This window comes from Aethalodelphis obliquidens, unplaced genomic scaffold (genome assembly GCF_003676395.1).
Source record: "Aethalodelphis obliquidens isolate GAN/ISIS:26980383/991018 unplaced genomic scaffold, ASM367639v1 scaffold10, whole genome shotgun sequence".
Taxonomy (NCBI): domain Eukaryota; kingdom Metazoa; phylum Chordata; class Mammalia; order Artiodactyla; family Delphinidae; genus Aethalodelphis; species Aethalodelphis obliquidens.
Window position 1 is genome coordinate 19,588,946 of NW_020837954.1, and position 24,616 is coordinate 19,613,561.

The following is a 24,616-nucleotide window of genomic DNA, read 5'->3' on the forward strand; positions in this document are numbered from 1 at the left end:
GGAGGATGTAGTTGTTGAGCCAAATTAGGAAAGGAACTTGAGGAGGTAAGTGGAGAAGGTAGGTCTCTGCATTCTCTGTGCTAACTTTCACTTAATCACTGTTTAATGCACAAAAGTTTCACACCAAGTAATTTCCCAATTTCCCTGGGGCCAATGGGACTCTGCGTTTACATCTCAGTACCTATCACAATCCTGTAAATATAATCATTATAAATAAAAAACTTGAGACTTTCTTATTAGAAAGTCAAGTAAATAACTAAATTTATTAATTTTTTTAAAAAATTCTGGGCCATTTCTGGATCTCATTCTAGGCCAGCTCCAGGTCTGCATTTTTCTCTGGATAATAATTTGTTGTTTCTCATCATTTTTCATTAGGCACCAAACATTGGTCATAAAATAACAGTAGAGTCTGATGTAAATAATATTATGTATAGAAACACTACATTTGTGAGATGAATCCTGGGAGACAGGTGGCAAGGATGGCAGGTGAGTCATTTTAGTCAGGAATTGAATGGAGTTTGTGTTTCATTGTTGCAAGAATTAATTTAGGTGCGTCAGAGGTTTCATTCCTCCTCAGTGGACTGCTACTACCTTTTGTTTTGTGGGAGGCCTGTAGCTCCAAAAAATTTTTCTCAGTACACCTGCTCACCATAAGCTTTAAGTAGGCCTGGCCTGCCTATGCAACATTCCTGCTCCTCCCCAGCCAGTAGATTTCTCTTGCTTATTCTTTGGTGCAAGGCTTTTGCCTTGTGTCGGAGTCTGGTCTAGGCCACCAGCAAGTTGTTTGCCACCACCATCACCCTCCTGCCAATGACAGATTACATTTGTTTCACTTCAGAGAAGCATCTGGGGTATAGGTGGGTTTGGGGCATGTCCCCCAAAGGTGGTCAATCACCTCTTTGTGTTCATGCAGGGTCCAGAGGGGGATAGGTGGATGAGCTTCTCTGACTACTGCTGCTCAAACCTTGAACATTGGCAGGTCTTGCTCACTTGTGCCTTTCCATGTCTCCTTGTTTTGTTGTCAGTCTCTTTTGAGTGCTTGGCAGAGATCAGTAGGAAAAAGCTAACAAGTAAATAGATTCAGGCTCTCTCCTGTCTGGAGTTTTCAGGATTCTGAAATGGCCCACTAGTCCATACTCAGCTTTTATAAAGTTGTTTGACTCTGTCTCATCCAGAGAACCTAGTCTATCCTCTCATATTCTTAACAATTTCAAAAACAAAATGAAAATTTTACAGAAAAAGGAAATTGGGGCAATGATGAAGCAGTGTTCTAGTATTAACATAAAATACAAGCACTTGGTTTTATTATGAGAGTTTCTGTCCTAATGATTTTTCAAAATGCTAATATTTTCAAAAGATCATAATTCTTATTTAAATTCCCCATTATTTAAATTCAGTTAAAATAATCAAATTATTAAATTTAAACTCCCTATTATTTATTACCAATAATGTTTCTTATAACAAACACCAAAAATACTTTGATTTTATTTGCTACCCACTTTTACCATAGAAATATTTTGCCAGATATATTAATACAATATTCATAAATCTTTAAATACATTTATAGTTATTTTTGTATTTATAAGTAACTTAGGCTAAACTATGCAAAGATTCCTAACTGTAGTAGTAGACAGAAACTAACTTAGCTTTAGCAAATTTGACATAGTATTTTGCACCCTGTGGGTTCATTCAAACTTACCAAATAGATTATGGTAAACCAAAAGAATAATACCTAAATCCTGTGTACCACAGATGCATCAGTTAGTAATTGTCTTCAGCTGAAACAGAATGCCTCCTCTATCACACAAAGAAAAAAAAGAACTATTTTAAACTCGTAGTTATCAATCTTTGCTGCATGTTAGAATCATTTGGGGAGCTTTGAAAATTCCCAGTACCCAGGCGGCATCCTACATAAATTAAATCAGTATCTCTTGGAATAGAATCCAGACATCTCAAGTATTTAAAACTCTCCAAGTATTTCCAATTTGCAGCCAAGTTAAGAGTCAGTGGCTTAAAAAAGATGAAAGGTAATTCTCCCAGCAGTAAAAAAGCCTTTTAGAGCTTAAATACAGTTTTACAGGGTCATCGGGGATGCAGCCTCCTACTTTTCCACAGTTCTATCCTTAAGAGCCTAGCTTCTATCTTCAAAGTCACCTCGTTGTAAAAGATATCTACTAAATCTCTAGTGATTACACCCTTGCTTCTGGCAGGCAATAGGAGGAAGTAAGAGGAAAAATGGGTTTGAGCCCCTTCCATTTATGGAGGCTTCCCTGAAGTCCCACCTAACGTTAAACCTTTCATCATGTAGGTGAGAAGTCAGAGATATGCACATACCTACCAGCAAAGAAAACTAGAAATACTTTCTTCTAGCTGGTCATATTGCCCAGTTTTCTCTTACAAAAGATAGATGCTGGGGTTAAGGCGCAGTCTCTTTCACACCACACCTAAAACACTACCAGAATGTTCCCATCTGCCTCCCACATTGAAGTATATGAACGTATTTTAAAACCAGAAAAACTTGTGAACGCAGGTGCCTGAAATGCCATTCTCTTTTACCACTTGTCCTGGCCCAAATTAATGTTGTGTTCTATTTTTCTCCTCAGTGTCTTTGCTCCACTGAAAAAAATACTTAGACCTTTTTTTTTCTATCTCTATTCAAATGATTAGAGGAGATGAAAATTAATTTTCCAATGTGCCAACAGATGGGATAGAGAGTTAACAATATGTCTGAAGAAAGTCATCAGTGTAGACGCAGTCTGAATCTTTTATTATTTTTGATGGAGTCATCAAGTAACCTAATATATAAGTTGATGCTTAAAAGTAAGTTTGCAGGTTTAAGACCGGTGTTCATTCATATATGTTTCTAAGGACATAAGTAATGCATTTTCACTCATCATAAGTTGTATTTCCAAATATCTCTTTTACACTTTTGAGAGAATAAATTTTGAATTATAGTTATATCACTTGGTATTCTCACATCACTTCTCATGCAAGAAAAAACAATACATTGCAATAAATTTTATATGTAAACCTTCTTTCTTATTCCTACTACAAATTCATGAAAGCTCTAGTCATTCACTAAAGTTCAGTAACAACCAAGAAATAAAAACAGAAAGATTAAATGTTATTCTTTCTTCTCACAAAGATAAGGGAAAACCAGAATTGAGTTCCTTCTGTACCAAAAAAAAGACTTTTAAACATTTCTCCATGCAGCATTTGGAGTACCTGAAAGGTAACTAGAATAAACCTCTGTAAATTAAGATGAAAAAAATCTATCTTTACTTAAAAATTCTGGTTTGATTAAAATGATTAGAAAAATCTTTGTACTGACAGATCCTGAAAATATATATATTCTAAAAATAATATATTCTGAAAAATATATTTTTCAATATATTAATGGTTTTCCTAAACAAAACACCATTAATAAAATTGCATGTTTTGATTGATTAGATTGGAATACTGTTAAACATTGTAAATATAAGACTGAAAAATATTCAAAGCAATGAACTAAAAAGAATACTGATAATTCTAGCAAATAACATGAACCAGATCACCTTTCTGGTTGGCAACATAAGATGCCACTATAATTTGTGATGGAAAAATAATATTTGCTAAGCTTAAGACTAGCTTTTTAAAGCAGTAAAATGAAAATCCTATTAACAAGGGCCTGGCACAGATCAACCAGGAAGCAACTTCCAAAATAACATTTCTGAACTTTTAAAATATAGCATACAATATTTAAAACACCTGGTCGAGATCAAAAGGAAGACTAGTTTTAAAGTTCAGAATATTGAATTTTATAATTTTAAAATCTAATCAAAGATACCATACATATTTTATTGATAATCAGTCATATTAGAATAAAAATTAGGAACCAGTACTTATGCCTCTAAATCTGACTGCTTGGTGCATCTTCTCATTGGTTGAGACTAACAAAGAAAAACAAGAAAGTAAGATTTTGTTTCATAATATATATGCCTCCAAAATATGCAGATGTGGATATGAATATTATAATGGTATAACAATGAACAAAAGGGAAACATAAAAAGTTTATGATGTACATTTCCCAAAGAACAATCAACTGGAAAATGTTTCTAAATAATAATTATTATAATTATATATATGTACACATACATGTGTGTTTTAAATTTATCAAAAAATGTTAAGGTTATAAATATTAAGAATAGTCTGTGGGGCTTCCCTGGTGGCACAGTGGTTGAGAGTCCGCCTGCCGATGCAGGAGACACGGGTTCGTGCCCCGGTCCGGGAAGATACCACATGCCGCGGAGCGGCTGGGCCCGTGAGCCGTGGCCGCTGAGCCTGCGCGTCCGGAGCCTGTGCTCCGCAACGGGAGAGGCCACAACAGTGAGAGGCCCGCGTACCACAAAAAAAAAAAAAAAAAATAGTCTGTGCTATGAACAACTTAGAATAGGATGATGTGAAGACAGATTTGAAGAACATTTACATTAATAAGCATATCAATGCCTGAAGGAAAGAACCAAAATGTATAGTTTAAAATTCTCAAATCTAAAAGAAGAGTTGATTTGTTTTTAATGGTAAGCAATTGTACTATAGTTGAAATTAATATATAGCTCTTTGCTTTTATGTGTCAAATGGAACCTAATGTCATGGACTGTGAAGGGTCTGATATTTTACCATACAAGTTAGCCTGTCACAGGTTTACTGATGCTGAGGGAACACTCTGGAATCAGAGATGAAGAATGATTTATTATCACAGCAATAATAGTAGACAGAATGTCAACATTCTTATGCTATTTCCCTGTATCCCAGCTCCCACAATGTGACATAAAGAGGCCAAATGACACCTGCACACATTATGGATTGCATTACAGGAAAGGATCCCTGAGCTTCAGGAACTTGAATATTTTATAGTGGTCAGTATGTAGGCTTGCCCTTTCCCTGGAAGGGGACACTATCACTATTTTACAAAGCTGTAAAAAAACCTGTACTTTGCTTCAGAGATACCCATGTTTTTCAATGCTCTTTACTGTACAAATATCCTTGAAAAGATAGACTGAAACAAAGCGTAGCCAGTGTCTCATTTGACAAACATGAAGAAATGTGAGAGACCTATGGGTAATTGTCTCCCAACACTATTCTTTTGAATGAATGATACCCAGAGACAAATGTATGATACTGTTTGACTTCTCCCTCCTCTCTTATATAATTACTGTTTACTCATGTTGAACTATTGGGGTGCCATCATCCATTCAGTTGTGTAAATATTTTATAATCATCCTTGATATCCCCCGAGCTAAATAGTAAAGATTTTATCCCCCAAGTATATTTTAAATCTCTCATTTTTCTCCCATTTTTACCACCAATGCCTAGTTACTTCAGTGTTCTCTTGTACCTCAGCATTAACCACACAACTGGTGAAACATGCATCCATGTTGAAGGAGCACAATCTTTTTCATAATAGGAGTCTGGCCATTTCATATCCTTCTACCCCATTAGCCTTAGAAAAAATTAAAACTATTAATGTGGGCAACAAGGCCCTGCAGTTATTGCCCTTCCAATCTCCCTCCAACCTGGTCACATAAAACCCTCTTTGCTCTCACTACTACTTCCACACTGACCTTCTCAGGTCTTTCTATCTCCCACACACTTACTTCCCACAGAGTCTGGGCGTTTACCATTCCTTACTCACCTAACTGACCCCTCCATATTTTAGTTCATCCTTGACAACCTTTTTCCTAACCTCCCTAGTTAAATGCCCTAATTATGAGATCCTAAAGCCCTGGGTATTTTTTTCTTTATAAACACTTGAGATATTCACCAATTAACATTTGTTTGGGTGATCTTTTGATTGAAGGCTGCTTCCCCACTAGATTATAAGTGATTTGAGGGCCAAAATAATATCTGATCATTACCTGTGATACCTCATCTAATGCCCTAGAAGTAGTAGGCACTCAACAGATGTAAAATAACTATAATGCTGAATTTAACCACTGTGTAGATTGTGATAAGAAAAAAGGGAAAAAATGTGTTTAACAATGGCTGATTATTAGGTAAATAATACTATAATCAAATATTTGAACTTGCAGCAATTATAGTATATATATATACATATAATACATATACAGAATTTTTATAATATATTATAAAGCTAAGTAAGTAGGCCAAAAAAATATTGCAAATAATGTAATACAGCTTAAATGTATAAATGCAAAAGTATGTGAAAGTAAATACATCAAATTGCTGAATGATTGGGTTTCAAAATTTTTTTAGCTAAATAGCATCTTTTTACATCTTTCCTACCTCTTCTACAATTAAAAAATTATGTATAAAGATTTTAAAATTTAGTTTATTACCATATAGCTAAGCCTTATGTACACACATATAATAGTCATTTCAGAAAATACTGTGCACTACTTTCAGTTCAATTGAATGATTTTAAAGAAATAAAATATGTGTATGAAACTATCCTGTGGAGACTAGAAACACATACATTAAGCTTACAGTAGCATCATAATGTCATGAAAGGACATATAAAATTGAATCATGTTGGAGATTTGAAAATATAATTCTTATACTTCCCAACTTTTATTATACAAGTAAATCAATGGAATTTTCCCTTCCTTACATAAGGATCCACAGTTATAGTCAATACCCTCATACAGATCTGAATTTTCTCTTACGTTTACAAATCCACAATCGACACTACAGAACATCAGTAATATTTATACCTTACTTTCTGCTATAGAATGTTTTAGATGGATCCCAGATGGCTTACAGAAGTTATAGATTGTTCTCTGAGCATATACCTGAGTTTTAGAGAGTAACTTTACTGCTGAATAAAAGGATATTTGAGATAGTGACTTTGATTTTTCTCTGAATATGCTAAGGAAGTACACAGAAAAATGTGGAATGTAGCCATCAGAGTTGAGCTGGCCCTTTTCTGGTTGTGGGGAAAAGGACACGCTGAAAACGAATAATGTTTACCATAGGAAAATCTGAAACAGGCACTAACAATTGGAAAATGAATACATTATCTTCTGTTCTTACCACAGGTAGAACCATCAGTAGTATTATACTGAATTTCACATCAGGGAACCAATCTCAGTGAACATATTCATAGTGATTGTAATCAATGCATAAAGAGAGACTTAGCTAGAAATGTTAGAAATAAAGGATAAATAATAGGATAAATTTATGAATGGCCTCAATGTTTTCCTTGTTTCTGGAATTTTTAATTATTTATAAATAACATTTAGTTGTTCCAAAAAATAATAGTGATTTTTTTTAAGTATATTGACAGGAATTCTGGTAAAGGCAGCAGTTTTAAATGCATGCCTCTAATAAGTCTAAAATCATGTTTTAGACCTCTAAGCATGTTTTAGGCCTCTAAACATGTTTTAGGCCTCTAAAATCAACCCTGAGTGAACAGAGAAGAGAATGAACAGGTGGAAAAAGAATATGGAAACCCAAAGCTGAACCCTAGGTAATGTTATTACCTCATATCACAAATATTGAGAGACTTCGTCCAGGTATAGAATACACAGTTATAAATCAAAGACAATCCAAAGATTCACTGGAAATCTAGGTAGAAGGAATTCTGGCCATCTCTATTATATACTCCCTTATTTAGGGAAGTGAAATCTAGAAACTACAGCAAGCCAAGGAAAGAATGACAGTCATTCACATTTAATACACTTTTTCACGAACCAGATAAAGAGATGGAAACTTGAAACCACTCTGAGTGGTTTGCTCTAGCACTGTTTATTTAAAAGAATGGGGATCCACAAATAAGTGGGGTAGGGAATTACTCTATTGTGGATGATAAAGTAGAGTTGAATTCTGGAACTTTATTAGGCCCTGAGAAAGATGGGCCCAGTGTACCTATAGTTATTTTTCTTACTAAGAACTAAAAAAGGCAGAGAAGGCTCTGCTAATAGGAAAATTCAAGTGACCTTCCCAAACAAAAACCCAAAGAAGGCAGTGCTCTTCTTTTCATTTCACTCAGAAGTAAGAGAGAACTTTCAAGAGGTGTGACAGAGCATACACCTCCAGAACTGGAGAGGACAGAGCTGTAAATAAGCATTGAATAGAAGCACACTACGTACCTGGAGTAGAGATATGAATGAGAAGAACTGTGGCTAAAGAATACGGGTTACCAGGGTATCAGGGAATACAAAGAAAAACTGAGCAGGGATCAAGTTCCAAATCTGGGACTGCCCAGAATCTCAGTTTCTTCCCTCAGACCTCTTGATGGACATTAGTTTAATATAAATATTTACTATCCAGATGTCCCTCCTAAGTACTAAGGAAATAATTTGGATAAATGGAATAGGACCCAAGATAAAACTACCCATGCTAGTTTTTTAACAGCTTTATTGAAGTATAAGTGATATACAAGGCATTGCATAAATATACATACATGTGTATGTACACAAAAAATGTACATATAAGTATAATTTGATGAGTATTGACATGTATATATCCATGTCAATCAAGGTAGTAAATATATCTTTCACTTCCCAAAATTTCCTCCTGTTCCTTTGTGTTGTTTTGTTTTGTTTTGTTGTGGTAAGAATACCTAACATGAGATCTATCCTATTAATACATCATTAAGTGTACAATACAGTTTTGTTAACTATAGATGTAATGTAGTACAGAAGATCTCTAAAATTTATTCATCTTGCATACATGAAACTGCGCTCCCATTAAACAGCAATTTGCCCCAGCCTCTGGCAACCATTATTCTACTCTCTGTTTCTATGAGTGTGACTATTTTAGATACCTCATATAAGTGGAATCACATAGTATTTGTCCTTCTGTGACTGACTTATTACTCTTAGCATAATACGCTACAGGTTCATCCATGTTGTTGCACATGGCAGGATTTCCTTCTATTTTAAAGTTGTATAATATTCCATTGTATGTACTTACTACATTTTCTTTATCTATTCATCTATCAATAGACATTTAGGTTGTTTCCACCTCTTCACTATTGTGAATAATGCTGCAATGAACATGGAAGTGCAGATATGTCTTCAAAATCTGATTTTAATTATTTTGGATATATACCGAGACGTGGATCATATGATAGTTCTAGTTTTAAATTTTTGAGGAATTTTCATACTGCTTTCAATAGTGTCTACACCATTTGGCATTCATACCAATAATATACAAGGATTCCAATTTCTCCATATCTTCACGAACACTTGTTATCTTTCATTATTTTCGTTTTTGATAAAAGCCATCCTAACAGGTGAGGTGATATCTCATTGTGATTTTCATTTGTATTTCCCTGATGCTTAGTGATATTGAGCATTTTTTGTATATCTGGTGGCCATTTGTATGTCTTCTTTGAAGAAATGTCTACTCAAGTCCTTTGCCCATTAAGCAAATGCCAGCACTGACTAAAGGATGAGAGACAAAAAGCAGGACAGCAAACTGGAGATAATGAAAAAAATCCTGAGGCAAAAATTAAGGAATAATGGCACGCTCATGAAATGATATTAAAAACATAAATCTGAATACCACAAAGAAGGGTTGAATGTGTGAATAATGGAAGAGGGGAAAAGATGAGGAGGAAAGGAAAGAAATCAAGGAAGGAAAAAGGAGAAAGAAGAGAGAGGAGAAGGAATAGAAGGAGAAAAAGTAAGAAACAAAATAAGCTGGAAAATGGGACTTAGGAGAGAGGGATAGAGACAAAAACAGAGACAGAGAGATACAGAAAGAGAGCAGAATGTCTGCAGCTTATGAAAGAAGAGAAAGATTCCCCAAGATTCAAAATGGAAGAAGCCAATTAACTATGTCCCTAATTTATTTCCTCACTTTGATTAAGACAAAAAAAAATTTTCCTTGTTGAAAAGACAACCCTCAGAATGGGAGAAAATATTTGCAAATGAAACAACAGACAAAGGATTAATCTACAAAATATACAAACAGCTCATGGAGTTCAATATCAAAAAAACAAACAATCCAATTAAAAATTGGGGTGAAGACCTAAATAGGCATTTCTCCACAGAAGACATACAGATGGCCAAGAGGCACATAAAAGATGCTCAACATCACTAATTATTAGAGAAATGTAAATCAAAACTACAATGAGGTATCACCTCACGCAGGTCAGAATGGCCATTATCAAAAAATCTAGAAACAGGGCTTCCCTGGTGGCGCAGTGGTTGAGAGTCCGCCTGCCAATGCAGGGGACGCGGGTTCGTGCCCTGGTCCAGGAAGATCCCACATGCCACGGAGCAGCTGGGTCCGTGGGCCATGGCCGCTGAGCCTGCACGTCCGGAGCCTGTGCTCTGCAACGGGAGAGCCCACAACAGTGAGAGGCCCGCATAGCGCAAAAAAAAAAAATCTAGAAACAATAAATGCTGGAAAGGGTGTAGTGAAAAGGGAACCCTCCTGCACTGTTGGTGGGAATGTAAATTGATACAGTCACTATGGAAAACAGTATGGAGGCTCCTTAAAAAACTAAAAATAGAACTACCATATGACCCAGCAATCCCACTACTGGGCATATACTCTGAAAAAAACATAATTCAAGAAGAGACATATACCACAATGTTCATTGCAGCACTATTTACAATAGCCAGGACATGGAAGCAACCTAAATGTCCACTGACAGATGAATGGATAAAGAAGATGTGGCACATATGTACAATGGAATATTACTCATCCATAAAAAGAAATGAAATTGAGTTATTTGTAGTGAGGTGGATGGACCTAGAGTCTGTCATACAGAGTGAAGTAAGCCAGAAAGAGAAAAACAAATACCATATGCTAATGCATATATATGGAATCTAAAAAAAAAAAATGGTACTGATGAACCTAGTTGCAGGGCAGGAATAAAGATGTAGACATAGAGAATGGACTTGAGGACGTGGGATGGGAGGGGGAAGCTGGGGCGAAGTGAGAATAGCATCAACATATATACACTACCGAATGTAAAATAGTTAGCTAGTGGGAAGCAGCAGCATAGCACAGGGAGATCGGCTCAGTGCTTTGTGATGAACTAGAGGGGTGGGATAGGGAGGGTGAGAGGGAGGCTCAAGAGGGAGGGGATATGAGGACATATGTATACATATGGCTGATTCACTTTGGTGTACAACAGAAACTAACACAGTATTGTGAAGCAATTATACTCCAGTAATGATCTATTTTAAAAAAATGGTTTGGTATTATCTGGTACAGTAATTCTTTACATATCTTGCAACACAGTATTCTAGTCCTTGGATCCAGAGATACTCAGTACATGGCTAAATCATGAAGCATTCACAGGAATGTATATAACACAATTGTTAACAATAGTCAAAAACTGGAAACAGTCCAAATGTCTCTTAACAGTAGAACTGTCATATAAATTATGGTATTTTCCTGCAATAGAATAATCTGGTTTGACATGGATAAATCTCAATAGCGTAACTTATAGTGAAAGAAGAAAGTCAAAGAATTATACATGTAATATGACCCTTTATGTAATTTCCAAATTATTTTACGTAGTTTAGAGATACTTACATAGATAATGAACTATAAGGAAAAGCAAGAGAATAATTATCACATAGTTCAGAATAGTGATTACCTCTGGAGGGAGAGAAAGCCTATGATCAGGAAGGGAAACAAAGGGAGTTTTTTAAGGGACAGGCCACATTCTCTTTCTTATTGTGGTGGCTACAGTAGGAATACTTCATTTCAAATTATTCTTTAAGAGATTTATACTTCCATAATTTCGGTTGTATGGCATTTTTCACAATAAAAATAAAAGATTTTTAATATAATCAAAGTATTTCTCTCTACACATATCAACATATATAATCAAATTTAAAACTACTTAAATCTGGGCTTCCCTGGTGGCGCAGTGGTTGAGAGTCCACCTGCCGACGCAGGGGACACGGGTTTGTGCCCCGGTCTGGGAGGATCCCACATGCCGCGGAGCGGCTGGGCCCGTGAGCCATGGCCGCTGAGCCTGCGCGTCCGGAGCCTGTGCTCTGCAACGGGAGAGGCCACAACAGTGAGAGGCCCGCATACCATAAAAAAAAAAAAAAAGTACTTAAATCTAAAAACTGTAAATATAAATATTCTGTGGAAAAACCATAAAAGTATGCTGAAATACATTACAGCTGGCATGAATAAATGGAAATTTCTATTCCTGTAGAATAGAGGACTCAATTTTGTAAAGATGTCAAGTTGATCTATAATTTAACCAATTTCACACAAAAGCATTTTATTGTGCAATTGTGAATCTGATTTTAAAATTCACAATTAACTGTAAAATTGCAATAATAGCCAAAACATATTTTTAAAGGAGAAAATAATAAGAAGCTGTACTACTAGATATCAAAATTTATTATGGAATCAAATAGTGCAGAAATAGATCCATACATAGCTGGACACTTGATTTATTCCATTGTAGATTAATGGAGAAAAGATTGACTTTTCATTAAAAGAGTGAGGATATTTACTATCCTTAAGAGAAAAAAAGGATTTCCTTATATCACACCAAGTTCAAAAACCAGGCCCAAGTGAATTAAAGAATTAAATGTGGAAAACAAAAATACAAAACTTTTAGAAGACAATATATAACAATATCTTTATGATCTTAAAATCATAATACTTGAACAAATTTAAAGTATAATGAGAGCAGAGAAGATTTTTACTGGGTTAAAAATTACTGTTGTCAATTAAAAATTATAGAAAGACAGTGAAAGGACAAAACAGCAACTTGGAGAAAATACTTGCCATATATACTATCGAAGTAAATATTTGTAACTAGAATATATGAAATTTTTTTTAATAAATAAGAGAAAAGCAAACAACCTAAAAGAAAAATGAAGACATAACATGAAAAATATTGGTAGAAATGACAATACAAATTACATAAATATAAAGATAATTGTTCAACCACATTAATCATCCTAAAAATGCAAATTATATTTTTACCAATTTGATGGCATATCACAACCATCAGATTGGCAAAAGAAAGAAAGAAATGAAAGATATTTATTAACAAAATAAAAAAGGGGCACCAAGAATGGAATGGAATGGTGGGTTCTCTGCTAGGGAGGTAGTAAAATGTACAGCAAAGACTTTACAGACAAGGTTGATCGAACTCAGTGTTGAAATTGTTTTACAGAAGGATAGTACAAAAGGGTTTTCCATATGGAAAGACCAGCGTTATTAGCATAAAAAAAGAAAAATCAGAAGATGAAAGCAGAGCTTTTGTGTGCTAATATTATGATGGAGTTTAGCCTGTGTCTAATACGATCTGATTTTAATTTCCAAAAAACTCAATCTGGCAGCAGAGAATTTGTTAAGAGAAATACAAAACCCAAAGAAGAGAGACTACTTTTGAAACTATTCTAGTAATTCACATACAATATGATAGATGCTTTAATTATCAGTAGCTCTAGGGATATAAAAGAAAGGCTAGGTATGATAGATGATACAGAAGCTGAATCTATAAAACTTGATGATTGAATGGGGGTAAAGAGTGAAGGATATGGAGGTGTCTATAATGAATATAAGAAATAGAAAATTATTGATTGTTTTTAACTAAAGAGTAAAAGGACTAGATTTGTATTTTTAAAATATCATCCTGAAGACTGTATTTGGGAAAGTGGGGAGATTGGAGGTAAGGAAACAGTTTAAGAGATAAATGCAATGTTTCAGATAAAACTTGTTGGGAAACCAAAGTACTATAAATGAATAAAAGCAACATATTATAAACATTTTGCTAAGACTCACCAATCCTCCTAAATTGTTCAGCAGATCAGGTAATTCACATAGAAATAAATGGCAGAGTCAGACATAGCCTAGGAATATATCTCTAGTAACTTTGAATAGTTGGAGAAGAATCTGAAATTTTCAGGCATCTGTATGCTTTATATATCAGTTTTCCCACTTGAAACTAATTACTTTGCCAGGAAAGATACATTAAAAAAGCAGAATTCCTTATTTTGGACCATGATTGGCTACTTCAGAAAAATTTCAAAGTTAACAAAGATTATCTCTTAATGTTTAGGAAAAATGTGTTTGACAAGAACACTTTATTTATTTAGTAAATGTGTATTGCTCCCCTATTTTCCATATATAGATACTTAACATATGAAACATATGTTATATACATATACATATATATGGATATAGATCCATATATGTAATATATATAATTGTATACAATGTATACAATTGTATAATAAATGGATAATTGTATACAATGTATAATATGCAATATATGTAATATACATATATTACCCTTATGTATATATATATTACTCAGGCCATGTGCCACAAATTATATAAGACAGCATAATTAAATGTATTCATTGTCATAATTATGTAATAGGATTGCAGTAGAAACACAAAGAAAGGCATACAAAAATCTGTGTGTGACAATCACATAGGTTCAATAGAGAAGGTAATGTCTAAGTGGAGACCTAGTTGATGAATAGGAGGCTGATGTGTAAATAAGTTAGTGATAGACACATGTTGGAAAAAACAGCAGAGGCAAGAGTCCACATTTTACTAGTTCAAACTGCCAAAATGGATAGCATAGGGGATGGAAGGAGAAAGGAGCACAAGCTGTGGCTAAACAAGATTTTGGGATTTTTATATTGTGAGAGTGGGAAGATTCTGAGCTTTGAACTGAGGCTTATCTCCTCATTTCTGGTTTAGAAAAAGGATCAGTAACAGTATGAGGCAAATTGGAGCATTAGGATTAATGCTGAATAAAAAGAACATGATCTCTGCCCTCATAGCGCAAGAGAAGGATCTGATCTGAAACCAAAAATTCATTCATTAAATGTTAATATGGAACATCCAAGTGAAAACCACCTTTAGGCTCAGACGAAAGAGTCCCACTCTGGGCTTCACATATCAGGAACACACAAAAAATAAATGTGTTAAAGCACACTTCCATCTCTTGGGATCTGTTGCTCAGCACTGACAACACAAACTGTACCCCTAAATTTTTGTTCTCGTTACTAACTTGACTTATGCTCCAGGGAAATGGTTTTCTGCATCTCTTAGTTTATACCAATTATACAGAAGGTGAATGTGTCCAAATATCATAAAAGTTTGTGGATTAGAGCTTAACCAGCTCCAAATAACAGCTAAAGGGGCAGCAAATGTTTTCACCAGCTCTTACTTTTTGCTTTCTGCCATGAAAACAGCAACTGCCAAAGGGCTTCTCCTTCAGAATGGGTCCCAGAATAAGACACAGGGAGAAGAGCCAAAACAGCAAACCACCAGTAGCTGACTTGTAAAAATAAGTGTTTATTTTTATAATCTACTGAGATTTGGGGGTAATTTTTTACTGCAGCAAAGCTGACTAATAAAATTAGAAAGGAATGAAGGCAAAGAGGGAATGACAGAGAAAGAAATAAAGACAGTGAGTACCCTTTAAAGAATCCTGAGGGTGAAAAGAAACTGTCAACTTTAAGGAAATTTGGGAGAGAAGAAAATTATTGTTTTGAGAGAGTAGAGAACTGAGTATGTTAAAATACTAATCTAATGTGAAAGTCCTGTTAAGGAGAGCATATTGAACACACAGAAGGAATAATCCAGAGAATGAGCTCCCTAAAAAATTGAGATGAGATGGAGTTCAGAGTAGAGATGGAAGAGTTCTCTTTCAGTGTAAAGGAACACATTTTTCTTTATAATTGATGGTCAAGAGGAAACACTGGGTACAGGTGCAGGTAAGTAAATAAGTGGGTTAAAAATTAAAACTCACTATTTACCTTAACTATCACACTACTACCACACTCACAACACTACCACACTCACAACACCAGACCTACAGGTTTTCCATACCAAGAAATTCTGACACTATCTGCCTAGAGTTAGTGCAGACCATACAGGTTAAAGGTTCAGTCCCACAAGCCTGCCCCCATCTCTAGACATCCACCACAATTAGTAGGTCCCAGGTTACCCAAAACTTCTATCCAACTTGGCTACAAATCAGAGGTTGCTAAGACCCTCTCCTTGAATTCAATCATTTGCTAGAACATGTCACAGAACTCAGGAAAACACGTGCTAATTGATTACATGATAAAGGATACAAATGAACATCCAGATGAAGACATACATGGGATGAGGTCTGGAAAGGTCCTAGGCAAAGAAGCTTCTGTGGAGTTAGGGTGTGCCACCCTCCCAACACATAGATGTGCTCACCAACCTGGAAACTCTCCAAACCCCACAATTCTGGGATGTTTATGGAGGTTTCATCACAGGCATGATCAATCATGAACACAATCTTCAGCCCCTCTTCCCTTCCCAGAGGATGCAGAGTGGGGCTAAAAGTTCTAATCATGGTTTGTTCTTTCTGGTGATTAGCCCCCATCCTGAAGCTACCTAGGAGCCCATAAAGAGTCACGTCTTTAGAACAAAAGATATTCCTATACCCCCAGGAAATTTCAAGGGATTTAGGAGCTTTGTGTCAGCAACCAGGGTCAAAGACCAAATATTAGAACAAAAGATATTCTTAGTGCTCTCATCACTTAGGAAATTACAAGGATTTTAGGAGCTCTGTGCCAGGAACTTCGAAGCAGAGATTAACACATATTTTTTCTATCATTTCACAGCAGGGAAACAGGAGTTGAGGGATTTTTTTTCAGTGAAGAGATGAGGATAGCTGAGGCTGTGAAAAGGCAAGATGGGAAGAGATCCCAGTTTGAGGAAAGTTGAGAAGTACTAAGATAGTAAAAAAAAAAAAATAGAGATGTGCTTAGATAATACATAGAAAACTTTCGGGACACATTGAGAGACCAAATGAATTTGGAGACAATGATTTAAAAATCTGCCGCACTTCTGAGGAGTGTTTAGATGTCTAAGAACTACCCAGAAAAACTAAAATGCATCTAGGGTTGGTGTTTTCTAAGCTAGTGCAATGGAATCATGATACAAGATCTCAGAGGATATCAGTGAGAAAACTATTAAAGTGATGAAAATGGTATTTAAAACTGAGGGAGAAAGTGAGGAATAAAGATGCTAATAATAGATAAAAAGAAAATATAACAAGGAATGGGCATCCTCTGAGTTCAGTGAAGAATGTAGTTGAAGTAATTAAACAAAAGTGGGTTATAAGAAATTGTGGCTATAGGACATTTAAATAGACAAAAATAGCTTAATTTAAAGAACTGAGTTCCTACTGAGATTTCCAACTTTTATATAGGGTAGTATATGAGATCCATTCAGAAGCTCCCCCTCTATGTCACTCCAGGCAGCTCCTTACTCAGCTATTGTGTAAAATCAACTAAGCTCATGTCAATTTTAAAAACTTACTAAAAAGAATTCCAAACCAACTAGAGTGCTTTTAAAACTATTACTATTGATTTTCTTTTCTTCTAAACACAGTATAAGTTTTCCTGATGAGAAATAGATTAGCTTGTTTCAATTCTAACTGTGATGAAAAAGTGAATAACAGACCAGAAACAAAATAAAAAGCAACTTAGTATGTTTGCTGTAACTGATTTTTATCGCACATTTTTTCTTGGCACACTGCCAAGATTAAAAGCAAACATGCTGACATCCTCATATTATTTTTGGATCACAGGCATGGAATCTCTATAGGTGATAATCACAGAGAACCCACTTTTCCATTCTTCTTAACCTCAAAAATCTAGAAGAAGTCATTGAAACTTAGGACTGTGCTATATTGGGCTCATTTTGAGAAAGTCATTTTATAGCCCATTTGCCAAGAAGAGAAATTTTGAGGTTCAAAGTAACCTTCTATCATCTTCCATTCTTTTGAAATAATATGAGTTTTCCACCTCCATGAACATAATGTTTCCCCAATTTCAGTCTAAAATTGTTCAATCTGTGGTGAAGCTCTTTTGAAAGGGCAAGGAGAAGAGGTTAAAAAAAGACCTAAGGAACCACAGAAATCTATTTAAACCCAGTCCTAATATCCATCTTTAGTCTTGGAGGTCTCAGGATGACTCTTTTCTATTACCATGGGTCTTAAAATACACAAGGATAAAAACAAATGGAGTCCATATTTTAAAATCTGGAAAATATCCTGATATATTGAAAGGTTAATTATTTTTTATTAATTGGTATGCAAAGTGTATTACTAAAAAGAATTCATCTAATGAGCTCATTTCAGCTATAACCTTGTCTACCATTAGCTCTTTTGTTAAAACCACTTGGAAATAGGACCTATCTTTCTCATTTTGGTTTCTCATCTTAAGGCAGTGATGAGTAGGCAAAGCAAGTTTTCGAGGTCCATAAAATGATTCTTTCTATAAAAATAAGGAAATTAATCTTTCATCTAATAGTTTCAGGATGTCATCAGTCTGAAGGTTTACATAATCTCCTGATCCCTGGAGTCACAAGCTCACTAAAAGATACATACATATGTACATAAAAATGTAGGTGGATTTTGGAATTTTAAAGCCCTCTTGAACTCTCAAACACCTCTCATCTTAGACTTATGTATGTGTTCTATGTTTCTTTGTGTTCACCTCGCTCTATTGTTGGTCTTGATTCCTTTGATGACGTCCTGTTTCTACAACTCTTTGTCACATAATAAACACTATTTTCTTCTTTTGTTTCCAAAAAAATCCCACTAAGCAAAAAATGTTTTCCATATGAGACTTTCACTACCAAGAAATTTATCAACTGACATATCCTACCAGGCTAATATTACCTGCTTGCTAGGTCTTATACTTTCCTCTTTCTTCCATCCCTACATTTCTCGTCATCATCATATCCCTCTAGGGAGAAACTCAAATTCTTCTTTTTTGATTATGCAAAACAATTGTGGTCAACCTTTGATTTACCCTCTTTTATCTGGACTAGGAGCTGTGGTTGAGGTGGGAAAAAAATCCATCAAAGTGCTTCTTTTTTTTAAAACTTTTTCTTATTGAAGTATAGTTAATTTACAATGTTGTGTAAGTATCAGGTATACAGCAAAGTGATTCAGTTACACACACACATATATATACATGTATATATATGTATGTATATATATATATATATATATACACACACATATATATGTGTATATATATAAATATATACACATTCAGATTCTTTTCCATTACAGTTTATTACAAGATAGTGAATATAGTTCCCTGTGCTATACAGTAGGTCCTTGCTGTTTAACTAGTTTATATATAGTAGTGTGTATATGTTAATCCCAAACTCCTAATTTATCTCTCCATCCCCCACCTCCTCACTATCCTCTTTGGTATCCATAAGTTTTTCTATGTCTGTGGGTCTGTATTATAAATAAGTTCATTTGAATCATTTTTTTTTTTTTAGATTTCACATGTAATTGATGTCACATGATATTTGTCTTTCTCTATCTGACTTACTTCACTTAAGGTGATAATCTCTAGGTCCATCCATGTTGCTGCGAATGGTATTATTTCATTTTTTTTTGACTGAGTAATACTCAATTGTATATATATATACCACATCTTCTGTATCCATTCATCTGTTGATGGACAATTAAGTTGCTTCCATGTCTTGGCTATTGTAAATAAAGCTGTTATGAACATTGGGGTGCATGTATCTTTTTCAATTATAGTTTTCCCCAGATATATGCCCAGGAGTGAGATCACTGGATCATATGGTAACTCTATTTTTATTTTTTTAAGGAACTTCCATACTGTTCTCCATAGTGGCTGCACCAAGTTATATTCCCACCAATAGCGTAGAAGGGTTCCTTTCTTCCACACTCTCTCCAGCTTTCATTATTGGTAGACATTTCAGATGATGGCCATTCTGACCAGTGTGAGGTGATACCTCATTGTAGTTTGATTTGCATTTCTCTAATTAGTAACGATATTGAGCATCTTTTCATGTGCCTATTGGCCATTTGTATGTCTTCTTTGGAGAAATGTCTATTTAGATATACTGCCCATTTTTTATTGGGTTGTTTTTCTTTTCGATTTTAAGCTATATGAGCTGTTTGTATATTTTGGAAATTAATCCCTTGTCAGTTGCATCACTTGCAAATATTTTCTCCCAGTCTGTAGGTTGCCTTTGCATTTTGTTTATGGTTTCCTTTGCTGTGCAAAAGCTTTTGAGTTTAATTAGGTCCCATTAGTTTATTTTTGTTTTTATTTCCATTACGCCAGGAGACAGATTCAAAAAATATTGCTGTGATTTATGTCAAAGAGTGTTCTGCCTATGTTTTCCTCTAGCAGTTTTATAGTATCTGGTGTTACATTTAGGTCTTTAATCCATTTTGAGTTTATTTTTTGTATATGGTGTTAGAGAATGTTCTAATTTCAATCTTTTACATGTAGCTGTTTAGTTTTCCCAGCACCACTTATTGAAGAGACTGTCTTTTATCCATTGTATATTCTTGCCTCCTTTGTCATAGATTAACTGACTGTAAGTAGATGGGTTTATCTCTGGGCTTTCTATCCTGTTCCATTGATCTATGTTTCTATTTTTGTGCCAGTACCATACTGTCTTGATTACTGTAGCTTTGTAGTATAGTCTGAAGTCAGGGAGCCTGATTGTTCCAGCTCCATTCTTCTTTCTAAAGATTGCTTTGGCTATTCAGAGTCTTTTGTGTTTCCATACAAATGGTAATTTTTTTTGAAAAATGCCATTGGTAATTTGATAGGGATTGCATTGAATCTGTAGCTTGCCTTGGATAGTATGTTCATTTTAACAATATTGATTCTTCCAGTCCAAGAACATGGTATGTCTTTCCATCTGTTTGTCTCATCTTCAATTTCTTTCATCAATGTCTTATAGTTTTCAGAGTACAGGTATAAGTCTTTTGCCTCCTTAGGTAGGTTTATTCCTAAGTATTTGATGCAATGGTAATTGGGATTGTTTTCTTAATTTCTCTTTTTGATATTTTGTTGTTAGTGTCTAGAAATGCAACAGATTTCTATATATTAATTTTGTATCCAGCAACTTTACCAAATTCATGATGAGCTCTAGTAGTTTTCTGGTAGGGTCTTTAGTATTTTCTATGTATAGCATTATGTAATCTGCAAACAGTGACAGTTTTACTTCTTTTCCAGTTTTGATTCCTTTTATTTCTTTTTCTTCTCTGATTGCTGTGACTAGGACTTCCAAAACTATGTTGAATAAAATTGACAAGAGTGGGCATCCGTGTCTTGTTCCTGATCTTAGAAGAAATGCCTTCAGCTTTTCACCATTGAGTTGGCTGTGGATTTGTCATATACAGCCTTTATTATGTTGAGGTATGTTCCCCCTATGCCCACTTTCTGGAGAGTTTTTATCGTAGATCGTTGTTGAATTTTATCAAAAGATTTTTCTGCATCTATTGAGGTGATCATATGGGTTTTATTCTTCAGTTTGTTAATGTGGTGTATCACATTGATTGATTTACAGATATTGAAAAATCCTTGCATTCCTGGAATAAATCCCACTTGATCATGGTGTAAGATCCTTTTAATGTATTGCTAGAGTCAGTCTGCTAGTATTGTGTTGAGGATTTTTGCATCTATATTCATCAGTGATATTGGTCTGTAATTTTCCTTTTTTGTCATATCTTTATCTGGTTTTGGTATCAGTGTGATGGTGGCCGCTTTCTTAAACAAAAGAATCATCAAACCACAATGATTATTTTAACATTCATCTAGAAGGCATCCATATTTTGTTTGCCATGGCCATTTATTTATACTATTATCTAAGCATTGAAAGTTGGCAGTCTGATAGGGAAGGCCAGCTGTGTATAAATTTTTGGCAGAGAAAGTAGATGACTGCTGCTACATTGTGACAAAACTGCCTAAAGCTAATTTCAAATACTAAGTATACATAATTATTTGTGATAAGAGGGCCACTGAGTAAAAGCAGAATGTTTATAAATGCATCCTAGGTCAACAAGTATCCAAAACATCTGGATTAAAAGCAAAAAGGAGTATATCATATGGCGAGCAACTGAAATTTTTCCAACCGCCTCAGAATGGTTTCTCTGGGTTAACTTCAATAATTTTCTTTCAATCTGGTCCACTTTGTCCTAGCCCACCCACATAGTTCAAACCAAATAAGCACTTCTTAACAGCAGGCACTTGAAAGGAAAATAAGCCTATTTAGAAAGCACATGAACAGAAGGGGAAAGTAGAAGTAATGTTAAGTATCAAAAACTTCCCAATATTTCATGCCTCCCCCTGACTGGAAGATTTACACAGGTCTCCCACTCAGAATCAATGCACTTACATGTTTTCCATGGCTCCTCTGGACATACTACAGCTTCATGCATCCCTCTTTTGCTGTCTCAATTAAAACTAAAGTGTGAATACCAGGCAAGATGAATGTAATTTTATCTCTAGCAGCACTAGTCCATGCTCTGGGCTTTGGACTTTTATAGTGTCTCTCCTCTCTTCCTAATGCTCCCCCTTTTGAATGTGGGGGCATATTTCTTGTTTGTTTTTGCTCTCAAAACTCGGTCAGAAGGAGAAGGATTTGGATATTACTGACCCAACTTCTTAGTCTATCATATTGACTGTCTGACCTATAACATGATACGACTTAAGCTTCTTTTTTTTTCCTTAGGGTAGAAAACCATAGCCAAGAAGAGTCGAATAGAGGATCTCAAGTTTAAGTACTTATAAATAGAACTTCAATATATGTCTGATATATATATATATATATATCAATAACCATACGTTTTCCAGTATTCAGGTTTCTTTGTACTCAGAACCACAACATTACTTAAAACACAAATGTTTAATGTCACATAAGCAGAAATCTCTAAGCAATGCCTTAATGACCACTCTCATCTAGTAATCTTGAAACTGTGTTATAACAGCAATAATGTGTATATAGCCTTTTTTTTTTTTTACCATGTCAGCGTTTTGTTTCTCCAGGAACTAAAAATAGTACAGCATACTTGCTTTTTTAGTGCTATTTTCCTTATAATATTAAGTATAGCTCTGCCCAAAAGTCAAAGGGTTGAAGGAAATAAGAGCTACCAATACTGAAAAGACAAAGAACCACTAAATCTTAAAAATGCATTTTGATTGGATATTATTGAGTTCTACATGTACTGCCACCCCAACTTTGAGCCTGCTTAGCAAAGAACTAGTGTCAGCAACAGTGCTAAGATATCAGCATCATTCACACACATACTCTCTAAGAAGCCATACTCAGATTCAAACCAGCCCTACATATTTTACATTATGACAAGAACATTAATTTAAGATGAGGCAGCTTAGCATAATAGAACTTACACAGTAAAACACTTAAGATTTTGACCCCTTGATTACAATAAGCCTCCAGATTCTCATACATAAAACAGTGATAAAAGGAGTATAAATCTCAGGAGTTTTCTGAGGATTATATGAGATATTGCAAGTAAAGCACTGAATAAAGTAAAGGAGCAAAAATACATAAAGGTTAGCTATGAATATTATTATTTCTTTTTGCCTTTTCGTTAAATTGGCACTAGGTGGTAAACAGTGTATAATGATACATAAAAGCAAGTGAAATTTTTATATTTGTAAGAACATTTAACATTTTCTCATTAGTATTATTCTAAGGTCAATGACATACAGGAATCAGTGATATTTTCAGTCTATTACATTTCCCCTTTTGGTATCTCTTCATGTAAAATCCTATATTCCTACACACACAAAAAAAACTGTGCCCCCATGTTTGGTAAACTCTGTTCTGACATGGGAGTATTCTTCCTGGTATTTCATAAGGCCATTAATTCATTGCACTAACTATTCACAGTGAATTTAAAAAATAAAATCAACTTTGGACACCTGGGTGAGCAAAAATCTGTGTGGAAATTGGAGGTTCTATGAGAATAATAAATAAGGCCAGCACTAAAAAGAGACGTATGCTTTTCTTGTAAATGTCAACATATTCATGATTAATTCTCATAGGCATACTTAAAAAAAATAATAATGGAAAAAGTAAAAGCATTCACAACCACCCAGTCCCAAAGTTACAGATAATATCAGCATGCTGGAAGAGTAAGATAAACACCAACATGATGTGAATGCATGATAAATAACTCTTCTGTGAAGGAGAAAACATAAATATTGATTAACTTCAAAAATTAAAACTACAATCACAGAAGAAATAACATGAATAACTAATAAAGATATGAAGAAATGCTTAAACTCATTTTTAAAAAAGAAAACCAAATTAAAACAATGTGATATAACTTCATACCCATAATATTAACAAGTATTAAAATGCTAGGTAGCATAAATTGTTGGATAGATCATGGGAATATGGGAATGTTCATGTTGTACAGATGGTAATTTAGAATGTGCAACTATTATGGAGAGCAATCTGACAGTACTCAGTCAGATTACATATATAAATACTCTAAGAAGTAGCATTCCTTTTCCTGAGCATATATCCTAGAGAAATTGCCCCCAGGTCCAAAAGGGAAGACCACTACAGCATTGCTTATCATGGTGGGAAACTGGAGGCAATCTGGAGGACAATTCCTGGGGAATGGACATAAAAACATGGTGGATGCAAACCATGGAATACTGAAAGGCTATAAGAAGCAATAGGCTAAATGTAAATGGAATTTAAATAGTTCCTAGAAGCATGGCTGTGTAAAAGTTAGAAGATAAAAATGAGACCTATAACATAACAGCTTATAAAATAAAAATACATACCTATAAAAATAGCATGTATTTTTCAAGAATACACATATAATAAAAGGATAGAAAATAAA

General features: G+C 34.7%; 1 pseudogene; it reads left to right on the forward strand.

The window, feature by feature from the left end:
* The first annotated feature begins 479 nt into the window (after nucleotides 1–479).
* Nucleotides 480–24,616, forward strand: part of LOC113622975 (transcription elongation factor 1 homolog pseudogene) — an 84,081-nt pseudogene continuing 59,944 nt past the window's right edge.